Raw genomic sequence first — 11702 nt, 5'->3', positions numbered from 1 at the left:
TGCTGCCTACAAACGCAGTGTTGCTTAGAAACGAAAGTGTTGCCATTAAACATGTAAATGGGCAAAATATTGAAATTGATTTTAACTAGTTTTGGCATCCATTTGTTGAATTATTTTGTATGAATATTGTAAATATAATATAAAATAAGTATTTATACAGGTTTTAGTGTTTTTTCTGTGTAATTATATGGCCTTACCAGAAGTTGCGGTCAATAACATCGCGTTCCACAAAACTTTTTAATTGAATTTTTTTTGCTAGCACAGCAATAACAAAAACATGTGTATTAGTGAGGAAGATGGCGGAAGTTGTAATTCATTTAGCAGGAACTAGCAGCTGATGAAAATTCTTTTAAATATTGTATATTATCTGATTCAATATCTACTGTATCCATGAAGTACTATATGTTGATTAGTGTGGTTTGATAAAATACCAAGTTCAATTATAGAAGTGCCTTTAAAGAGAGAATAGTTCTATTAAGTTATCGGATGCTCCTTACCATTACACTTGAGGTTATCTGGATTATAAAATGATTGTTTTCTCGCTCAAAGAATGGGACATATGGTTTTTGTAGTGTTTACTTGTAGTATTTTGAGGGGAAAGGAAAAATAGAAGAAGTATTTCTAATAGCAGAAAATATTAGAGCAGAAGGTAAGCTTTAATTATATATGCCTATATATTTTAAACTAGACTATATATTTAATTTTTAGGATCTCATAACCATATATGATGTTAAACCGAGCTGAGTGGCACCTTAAAGATATTGGTAAGCTAGAGTATTATTGTCGAATAGAGATCAGTAACTCCGTTCTCACGACAGCCGTGTTTGCGTAACCGGAACTGACACGGACTTTTTATCCGGTCAAGGACTGTCAACTCGGCAGAATTTTGCCGCTACAACAACAATGTTCAGTAACTAAAAACTTAAAGCTATGAGCTAAATTTAAGATATTTTGAAATCCTGAAAATTTAATAATGTTTAGGGGGCTCATTTTCAAAATCTATTTAGTCTGAAAATCAAAAATTCAAGTCCAAATTGTTTTGTATTTCATTCTCACTCAAAAATAAATTTCACTAAAAATATTCCTAAATAACACTCAGCGTATTTCAGACCGGCTTCTGTTAGGCAAATAAATAAAAAAACAAATAGGTTAAGATTAAAAAAATATGAAGATATTAATATTTAATATTTATTTATTTATAATGCCTTGAAAAATGCACTTTGCCCATTTTGGCAATGTATAACTCAAATTCTAAATATTTTGCTGAGCATGAGAGACACATACATATGTATGCATATACTAATGTTTTTATTTGAGCCACATCCCGCTCACAAAAGGTAGCACCGATCGCCAGCTCCACGCTCCAAGCCAATTTGTGAGCTCAGCCAAGAGTTTAGTTACTAAAAGTCGTCGGTTTGCGTTAACGTCTCGCGCGGACGATCATGTGTTCGAGTAAAGTGTGAAAATTCGTTATTGTCTTTAAATTTTTTTTTGTTTGGTATTAGCTCAAAGAAGAAAGCAAAGCATACTTTTCATTACTTTGCAGTGCGGACATCCGTAATTCTTAGGAAAAGACGAAAAATATAGTGTTTGCAATATTTTTTGCATTTCGCAAGAGTGCAAGTGGAGAAACGCGAATGCGACACCACCGGTGGTGACGTTCAAAAAGTCATCAAAAGGCAAAAGTCAGAGCGAGTTTTACGCAAAAACATATACACATACATAATGCTCTACATGGATATACTTACATAGTGAATATAAACAAATTCGGTGCATATTTTACTCGCATTGCGGCGTTTTTCTGCTTTAATCGCGTTTTCGGGTGGCAAATGCCATTTGTGCACGACGCTGATCATACTCACATACATACATACACACATATAGACTAAAAGTAAGTTAGAGCGAGTTACGAAAAATGTTCAGTTACTGTGTGAATACTAAAGGTGTTATATGGGTTTTGAACTAATTTAGTGATTGAAACGTGCTTTTTTGGTACTTTGTTATTTCAGTTGGGTAATATATGTAAATGCTGTTAACGGCATAATCGACTATATGGAATTTGAATGAAGGGATAAGGCATATAATAGTTAAAAATGAAAACAAATTTATTTAAAATTCTTGTATACACAATTATTTACATACATTTGTATATATGTGTATGTGTAAAGGGTGTTAGAAAATTGCAACAAAACAATGGCCAACTGATACGCCAGAGAAATGTGGCGCGTAGCTATTTTCGCAACAAGAAAAACCTGACGAACAGGTAGTAAACTGCGGCGTATAAAAACAAAAACAAAAAGAAAAAAACAGGAAAGAAGAATAAGAATATAATGGTAAATGATAGAGAACAGCGAGTAGTGCGCTGACGTTTGTTAAAATATTTTAGTGGGAACAAGTATGTAGTTACGCTTATATATATGTACATACATACATACGTTATATGCATACATATATGTATGTATGTATGTACCGAAGTCCATTTGTGAATTTATTTATAGCAGATTTTACTATGCGATGGATGCCTACTTGTCAGTTGCTTACTTCACCCAAGAAGAATCTCAGCTTCTTTTATAGTCTTGTGGTTTGGTCTTCGCCCATTGTTAGCACACACATACACTCAAATACTTGACGCATGTACATCCATATAATTTATTAACAAGTTTGCTTTAGTTTGTAACTCAAGACTTGCTGTTTTATTGTTATTGTACCTATTTCGTTTTTCGACCGCATTTGTTGTTGTTAACCACTTTTATAGACTCTATCAGCGACACATTGACTGTTCGAATTCCAAATAGTCTAATGTACATAAGTATGTATTTGTGTATATAGCCGCTAGATAAGCATTGTATTTGGCCAGCATGAGAAACGTGATCTAGTAATTTGCACAAAACTCTCTACTTCAGAAAAATGAAAACAAATCAGTCTTCTTGTACTCCGTCAAGGAGTGCGGTGTAGTTTCACAACACGACTCAAGCGCTTAGAAATCACGTACAAAAGCGGATATAACCATAGAAGTCATAATTTGTTCTTAGCATGAGAATTTGGCAATGATGATGAACAAGTTGCTATTGATTTTTGTATATTTCGGGGAAGTCGGTAGGGGTTTTGTCTATTAGAGTATCTCGGATGGAAGATACAAAAGTGACTGTTCATGGATCTGCTTTTAGCGAGCTATTTTCAACTTAAGTTTATAGGCATTTCCGCACATATAATGATTTTAAAACAGTTTATGTTTACCGTTATCAGAGGTTTTAAGAAAAATGGCCCCTTATTACTCCTTCAAGTTCTAATCGGTCACTAGTTTAGTTCAACTGCGGCCATTCCGTCAAAACTTTCAGTCTACTGGACGAATTGTATATATAAAAAATGGGATTTCGTATAATATCTAACTCTAAACTTGGTCATTGCGAATGCTGGTACCTCATATGTAAAATTACCGTTAAGTTTTGTCCACGGATGATTCTAAAAACCACTTTTATGAACAATTAACAGTTATTACTTCTACAATCTCTATGTTCTCACAACTTCAGTCCAACTATAGTTACTTGAAGCCTTCCATCAATCCCAGAACGATTAACAATGTTTGAAGTTACGGACTCAGGTAGTGCAAATATTTCTAGAAAGTCAACAATTGCTTGACCAAATAAAACTTATAAATCCCTATCTGATATCTATGACTTTTTCCACTCAAAATAATAATCAGCAACAGAGTCGAGTCAGTCCGAACTAGAAAGAACGTCTCAACGTTGATTTTGAGGGTAGACTAGATTAGGTAAAGAGCTCGATCTTAACAGGTATCTCATTACGTCAGTCTCTTGAGGCACTGAAAGCTTCTATACAATTAATCATAAGATTATCATAAATCGACAAAGCGCTTTGAACTTACCAAAAATTTGTGTAAAGGCCTAATGTTAATTCCGGCAATGTCTCCTAGTTCGCCGCCGGTATGACAGCCGAAATGTATCACTCTCAGTTTTGCTAGAGCTAGACAATGTAAGAAAAAGTGCCTGGGTCTTTCCACTTTACCTTCTTGCATACAACTTTGATATGAATACCTATGCGCATTGAGAACTCCTACAAATCTTTTCCCACGACAGTCGGGTCTGAGTAGCCGAGACGGAATCGGATTTATATACGGCCAAGAACTTTCAGCTCGGCACCATGCCGCGAAATTAATTCAGGAATGGCAGGAAGCATTCCTTCAATGTACAACAACCTACAACAACAATAACTTCTATGTATACCGCAATGTGAAGGTTGCTAAGGGCAAGCAGCTCAGTACATTTCCTGCGTTCTAAGGTCAAAATGATCCCTCAGTCGCTTTGAAGCTGGTCTTCGATCAACGCCACCTCTTTCTAGCAGTTACCAGCGATTCTGCTATGACCAGACACTTGATAAAGAGTGCATAGCTTGATGCTTTTTCTAGTGAGGTCACACGATCATTGTCTAACATTAAGTGTACAGCTAGCGAGCTGATGATTACTAAACTGCTCAAGTTCAAAGCTCGATATTCTATTGCCTGTGAGGCCGTTTTTTATGAAAATCCAATTTTATTTACTTCAAAATATCGTAAAACCTGCGACCTTCTGGTCCCTTTTGAATTTGTTTAGGTTTGGCATAGCCAATATGGATCACTTTTGATTAGGTTATCCCCGACAATCTAAAATGGCTTGACCCACATCCAGCTTCATACATTTGAAGTTTCTTTCAGCAGAAATCCATAATAATAAGTAAAGATATGCAAATATTTGCCAAGAACCAAAAGAGAAATCTGTCCAAAATTTAGAAAAAAATAACATAGTTAGTAAAAAACAACAACAACAAAATACGTATTAATTAAATATGAAAATGAACAAGGGAACTATAAATATAAGTATACATTTAAATATTTCAATCAAGAGAAATGAAAAGAGATTAAAAAAGAAGAAGGGAGAAATGGCGAACAAGCAAAACGAATGGTTTTATTTTGGTTTAGACATAGTTTGGCAATTTCTTTTTTCGCTTCCACTTTTTCTGTTTGACCATCATAAGCGGAGTCCGGTAGAGCACATCCGCACCAGTCGTTTTGTTTGGTATAATCAAAAATATTGGTATACCCTACAAGTCATAATTGAATTGTTGAGATAATGAGTGATAAACCCTATTTTGATTTATGTTTCTTGTACATATTTAATAATATGTTTTATAATTATGACTGGACTTATGAACTATTGATAATACAATAGAAAAAGATCCTCGGACCATCTCGAATAAGACGACGACACTTTTATTGGCTATTATTATTCGGAATTGTCACATATTTTTAACGAATCAGTATATATCTTTCGGTTCTTTATAAACTCTAACATTATATCTTCTGGTGAGCCATGTAATCTCGACATTTCCTCGTTTAAAATTTGTTAATTTAAGCAAACGGGATTACATTTGGTGGCAGATTTCTATATTCTGATGTCCGGTTGCGAATATAACTTTTGATAAATTTTTGGGAGAAAAAGTGAATCTTCTGGTTATAGTGTGAACCATGTTATATCGACACTTCCTCGTTTAAATTTGTTAATTTAAGTAAACTGGATGACATTTGGTAACCTATTTTCTATATTTTGGTGTAGTATTTTACGAATCTAATTTTTGATATATTTTTGGGAGAAAAAGTGAAGTAAAGATGAGCTCATTGAGTTTTTCCAAGTTTTTTGAAAAGGCTGGAGTAGACAGAGTTAATAAATTCATTTTCTGTTTCGTTCCATCAAATTTTTGTCGTCGGCAATTATATTTTAACTAGAAACTAAACAGCTCGCCTGAAGGGTATTATTCGAACCATTTCGCTTGCATGACTTTACTTCTTGTTTCTTCCTGCATTTTCCATTTACTACATTTGGGGCAATACGATCCACATTTCAACATATTCGTGAGCGCTTGAAATTCAAGCCAAAACATTGAAGAAATGCGAACTTCAGTTAACCATGAGTTCATTTGCCCATAAGTGGTGGTAGCGATGAGAATGGACGAACCACTAGTAAACTATTTTCGCGCCACTTACCACAACAACAACTCCAGTAAATAACTTACAATTCAGTTTATACTTCGTAGCATGAAACGCGTACTTCAGTTGCCACTGCGCATGCGCCGCTTCCTCAAACGCTGCTTGCCGCTGTGAACTCAAGCGTTTGGCGCCACGCTGCATCAACGCGCCAGCGAAATAAATACTAGAAAAAATCACAAAAACCAACTCTTTAAGTGCTTATAAATACCGTCTTATAATAATGTTGTGCTTTGTTTTACTCTTGTAACATTTTTTTTGCTGTTGTTGTTATTCTAGTAGTCGGTGGGCCGGCTGTCTGGCTGGTTGCTTACAAATGCAGCGTCAAGTCGCCGTGCGTCGTTGGTGGTGTCTTAAATACGGCAAATAATTAAGTGCCATCATAAAAACATTAAAGACACTTTTGTAACGGAAGCTTAGCGAGTTCACACGCTCAGTACGGCTAATTGTTGGACTACGTGCTGCGTGTGACGCGCTCGAGGTGTGGACTTACTATAAAAAGTTGTAGACGATGACAGTGAAACAAAGCATTTTGATGGCGGCGTGATTTAAAGTTATTTGGTTACTGAAAAATACAATTTAATTCTGTGTAGATGTGTTTTTGTAGCTTTTTAGTCTGTATTCTTGGCGATAAGTTGTGAAAATATTTGGTTTTCAGCATTCTTTTAATATTTTAGCAATCTAGAAAACTATATATTGCTCTACCAAAGCATAACTCACCAAGCTTTTAGTTAGAAATTTCACCATGCTCTTCAAAATCGTAACAAATCGTTATGGCGTGCTTTCATGATTCTTTACAAAGTCGTTGCAAACATACAAAGCTTACATCCCATTTTGTAAAAGCTGCAAACTGTGACTGACTGAGCTTTCAGCCACCTCTACAAAAGCATAACTCACTAAGCTTCTAACTTCTTCTATAAAAACGAAGCTTTCATCATGCTCTACAAAATCGTAACAAACTGGTTTGGTAAGCTTTCATGTTGCTTTACAAAACCTTGATAAACATACAAAGCTTTTATTCAATTCAGAATGAAAAATGAATTTGCAAAATCAGCAAACTGTTACATAATGAGCTTTCAGCTACTTTTACCAAAGCATAATTCACTAAGTTTTTGGTTTTGTTTTGTCGAACTTTCATGTTGCTTTAAAAGATCGAGAAAGCTTTCATACCATTTTGTAAAAGTAACAAACTGTGACTTACTGTGCTTTCAGCTACTTTTAGCTTCTTTTACAAAAATGGAGCTTTCACCATACTCTACAAAATTCTAACAAACTATTTTAGTGAGCTTTTGTGTAGCTTAACAAAATCGTGGCAGACATAAAAAGCTTTCATCTCATTTTCTAAAAGCAGCAAACTGTGACTCATTGAGCTTTCAGCTACTTCTACAAAATATAACTAAATGACTTTCTGAGTTTTCTTCCCATTTAGAAAAAACTTTCAGCTCCTTATACAAAAGTAACTATAAATGGTTAAAGGATTTTGATTATTGTGAAAATGCATAATACACTGTCTCTGGCATCTCGCTCAACAAAAACATACCCTACTGGCTCACTACGCTTTCATCCCATTTTATAAAAGCTTAAGACACTGACTTACTGAGCTTTTAGCTTATTTTAAAAAAGCATAACTAAATGGCTCACTGAGTTTTCATCCCATTTTGCAAAGCTTTCAACTTCTTCTAAAATGGCTCTATGAGCTGTCATGCCATTTTGTAAAAGCTTTCAGCTTTTTCTAAAACAGCATAACTAAGTGAATAAATGAATGGAGTTTTCGTGTCATTTTGCAAACGCTTCCAGTTTTTTCTACAAAAACATAACAAAGTTGCTCATCTACCTTTCAACTCTCTCTACTAAAGCTGACTTAACCGGCTCAATGAGCTTTCATGCTATATTGTAAAAGTTTTGAGCTTTTCATAGCTGGTTCACAAAGCTTTTACCTCACTCTACAGGAATATATTTTCCTATAAATCATAAAAATAAAACTGTGATAAAGAGATGGCCAATCGGAAGGGTTTTCTTTTTACAGATAGATTTCCTCAAAACTTGAGAGTTCTTTTTAACCTTAAATTTATTTTTATGAAATTCCAGATTCATCAGGGGCTTTATTTATTGAAACTTCAGAACTTTTGTAATATAAATGATGAGAAGTTCAAAGCAAATGAATGTATATACTATATAGAAAGGAAATATATCCAACCTGTTATAATAATATAGTATAAAGCCAAGATTGCTGATGAAGTCCATTATAACATCCATTTGCCTGTTCGTAGGAATGTGGTCTCATATAGCTTATCCATTAATTAGATTTGTGACCAATTTGTTTTACAAATGTTTTTGGTTTTTCGTTAAAAAAACGCCAATTAAAATCAATCCTACTTCATTTGCCGCCTTTTTACTGAATAGTAAAAACGTCAAATTCAATTACAGCCACCTAGCTAAAGACCTTCTGCAACTCTGCTTTTAGTGAGTTAATAAAAAGTTTAATTTGGAACTAATACACTTTGGCTCACCAAATTAACCACCGACTACTAACGAAAGCCATTTATGTGACTTGTTGGCGGCTAATATAGACTAATTAATGTTTTAACATATCAAATTGCATTCAAATCTAAAATAACACCAACACACATGCAATAGTACACACATATACATATATTTCTTCTTAAACAATATAATATCACATTCCACTTGGTTGTTATGTAATTACGAGCACATTTGTGCCAAATACAGTTGCATTTTGTGTTTTGCTCTCCATTTTGCAACTTAAGCAGATCCAATTACCGACAAAGTGAAGTTTTTATGAAAATTAAGCAATAAAAATGTGAATTAAACTGACATTTTTTGTTAATTAACTGAAGCACAAAAAAAAAATAATATTTATTTCAAGGCAGAGGATTTTTGAAATTATAGTTATCAGAATTTATTACAGCTGCAGATATTTTCAGTTTGTTTGATATGATAAATATACTTATTTTGAGGGGTTACATGGGATTCGTCGGGTAAAAAACAACCTTCTTTCAACAAGTTTTTTATCACATAAAAATTAAATATTTTATTAGAATTTTTTATTATTATGACAAATATACGCTATTACCAAAGAAATTCTAAAACTTAACAAAAAAATATTTTAAACCCGGTATTGGGACGAAATTTCCGGAGACCCCTCGGAAAAAAGATGAGCCCGCGTAGGCCATTAACTCCTTACAAAATCACCTAATGTGAAATGTGTTGAGTACTTCTCGAGAAATCTTAAACGGCGCGCTTAGCCTGGCTAGCCTCGAATGCCAAGTTTAAGCCTTGAGGCTGAATCTCGGAAACTATTATTCGGATCAACTTGAAAATTAAGGACAACCATCTATACATATTGTAGAATTTAATAAGACGTAAAAAAAACACGATTTTTTGAAACCCGTAAACGCATGTAATCCCTTAATACGCTGAACTATGTCAATGTCGTGGTGTTTCATCGACTGCGGTATTCGCCGTTGCTAATGTGACAAGGATCATAAATCTTCCGCAGAACCTTAACTCATAACATCGACTCATTGTCATCATGTTGTCATCGTCCATGCCTCTGCACCATATAGGAGGTCGAGGATGACAAGTGGCTTGTAGAATTTGGTCTTTGATCGTCGAGATTTTACTTCTCAATTGCCTACTCAGTCCAAAGTAGCACCTGTTGGAAAAAGTTATTCTGCGTTAGATTTCGAGGCTGACATAGTTGTTGCTGTTAATGCTGGTTCCAAGATAGACGAAATTATCTACGATTTCGAAGTTATGACTGTCAACAGTAATGTGTGAACCAAGTAGCGAGGGCGACTACTGTTTGTTTGATGACAGGTGATATTTTGTCTTCCCTTTGTTCACTACCAAACCCATTTGCTTCGCTTCCTTATTCATTCCGGAGAAAACAGAATTAACGGCGCGGTTTTTAATTCCAAAGGCATCTTTCAGCAGCTGAAACTCTTGTAGAAGATTGTACCTTCACTATTTAGCTCTGCAGCTCAAATTATTTTTTCCCCGAGTAGATTGATGAACTTGCGCAAAAGGGAATCGCCTTGCCTGAAATCTCGTTCGGTTCGATTCGAACGGCTCGGAGACGTCCTTCTCGATCCTGCTTTTGGTCGTAACAACTCGGACTGACGTATGGGACGTGTAAAAAATACAGCTTGTTCAAGAACTAAAGCCGCTCGGCCTTCCGAAGCGACATCGTTTCACTCTATGGGCTCTTGAAAAGCTCCAAGAAGATACGATGGTTTCGAGCCAAATTTTGTTCAGCGATGAGTCCCGTTCAATGTATTTATTGAGAGAACACTTCGGTGAGCAGATAATTTCATGCTTTGGACCGGTTGATTGGCCACCAAGATTGTGTGATATCACTCCGTTAAACTTTTTCTTTCCGGGATATTTAAAATCTAAAGTCTATGAAGATAATCCCGCTTCGATTCAGGCCTTGGAGCAAAGCATTACGCGTGGCATTCACCAGTTACCAGTCGAAATGCTCGAACGAGTCATCTATAATTGGACCATCTGAGACGTAGCCGTGGCCAATATTTGAAAGAGATGATCTTCATAAAATAAATGACAAAGAATATTATGTCGAATGATAATAAACATTCCCCATTAAATTTTAAGTTTCTATGGATCACCCTTTATATACAACAACCTGTTTATATTTCTTCTCATATAAATATTTTAAAATTTTCGATAAATCTTTATAACCCAAACAAGTCATAAAACACAAAATACCACCAAATTGATACTCGTTTATTATTTCATATTCCGTTACTCCCGACATTCTTGCATAATTCGCATGCAAAAGCCAGTCGCCATTCTGCGGTGAGTCATTTTCATAGATCAAGTGGCGCATATCTGGTGCCCGCAAGAGTGCAAATTATGCAAACCGCTGCAAGCGGGCGGCAAATTATGCTCCTACTTACAGATGTTTATATGTATATACATAAATATATACAGTTAAGCATATTTTACTACTCTGTGAGAAAGCAGTTGTAATTACAATTTCATTAAAAATCAAATTACCAGTCATTGAAGCAATTACTTCCTCAATACTTTGCATGCAAACACTCAACTACTCGCACTAGCGTAATCGGAATTTTCGTAAAGTTTACCGATTGTTGCCTTACTGCCTACAAATCTATGAGTGTGCGCACAAGCTTGCCAGACGAGTTTCGCAGTGTTCGCAGCGAATTCATGGCGCAAATTCATTTGTCATCATTTCTTGTTTTACTAAGGCATTTCTACTCACTTACTAAAGTACTAAGTACGCTTATGAATTTTGATTTTGTCCAGTATAACCGGACCACAACGATCATTCGTCAATTTATAGCATGTCGTTATTGTTGTTGCTGCTGATCGTGCCATAAAATAACAGCATTTATTATTAGCCAACGCCAGTCGGCGTCAGTGGCATCCCACAATGTGGCGCAACAATTGCTGATTGCAATTTTTTCCCGATCAACGATCAATTTTTTCCCGATCAAGGCGATAGTTATGTGTATATATGTATGTATGTACTTATATATAGTGCGCCGTTACTTGGCTGCGTTTCGCTTGATCGGCGACTGACCAGCAGCCGCGTGTTTTGCTCGTTGGATCACTCAAGGCGCGGTGTTGCTCGATAACTGGTTGATCGAATGTCTGATGA

The 11702-nt window shown here is 35.4% G+C and overlaps 1 protein-coding gene across 2 annotated transcripts in view; it reads left to right on the top strand.

Moving 5' to 3' along the window:
• Positions 1–1394: 1394 nt before the first annotated feature.
• The window catches only part of LOC105223617 (LHFPL tetraspan subfamily member 3 protein), a 30155-nt gene continuing 19847 nt past the window's right edge, over positions 1395–11702 (top strand). For both annotated transcript variants that reach the window (XM_049457581.1, XM_049457580.1), the window contains exon 1: positions 1395–1891. The gene's annotated coding sequence lies outside the window, so the exon portion shown is untranslated. The remainder of the gene's footprint in view (positions 1892–11702) is intronic.

Source organism: Bactrocera dorsalis, chromosome 5 (assembly GCF_023373825.1).
Source record: "Bactrocera dorsalis isolate Fly_Bdor chromosome 5, ASM2337382v1, whole genome shotgun sequence".
In the NCBI taxonomy this organism is placed as follows: Eukaryota; Metazoa; Arthropoda; class Insecta; order Diptera; family Tephritidae; genus Bactrocera; species Bactrocera dorsalis.
This window is presented reverse-complemented; position numbering and strand designations above follow the sequence as displayed.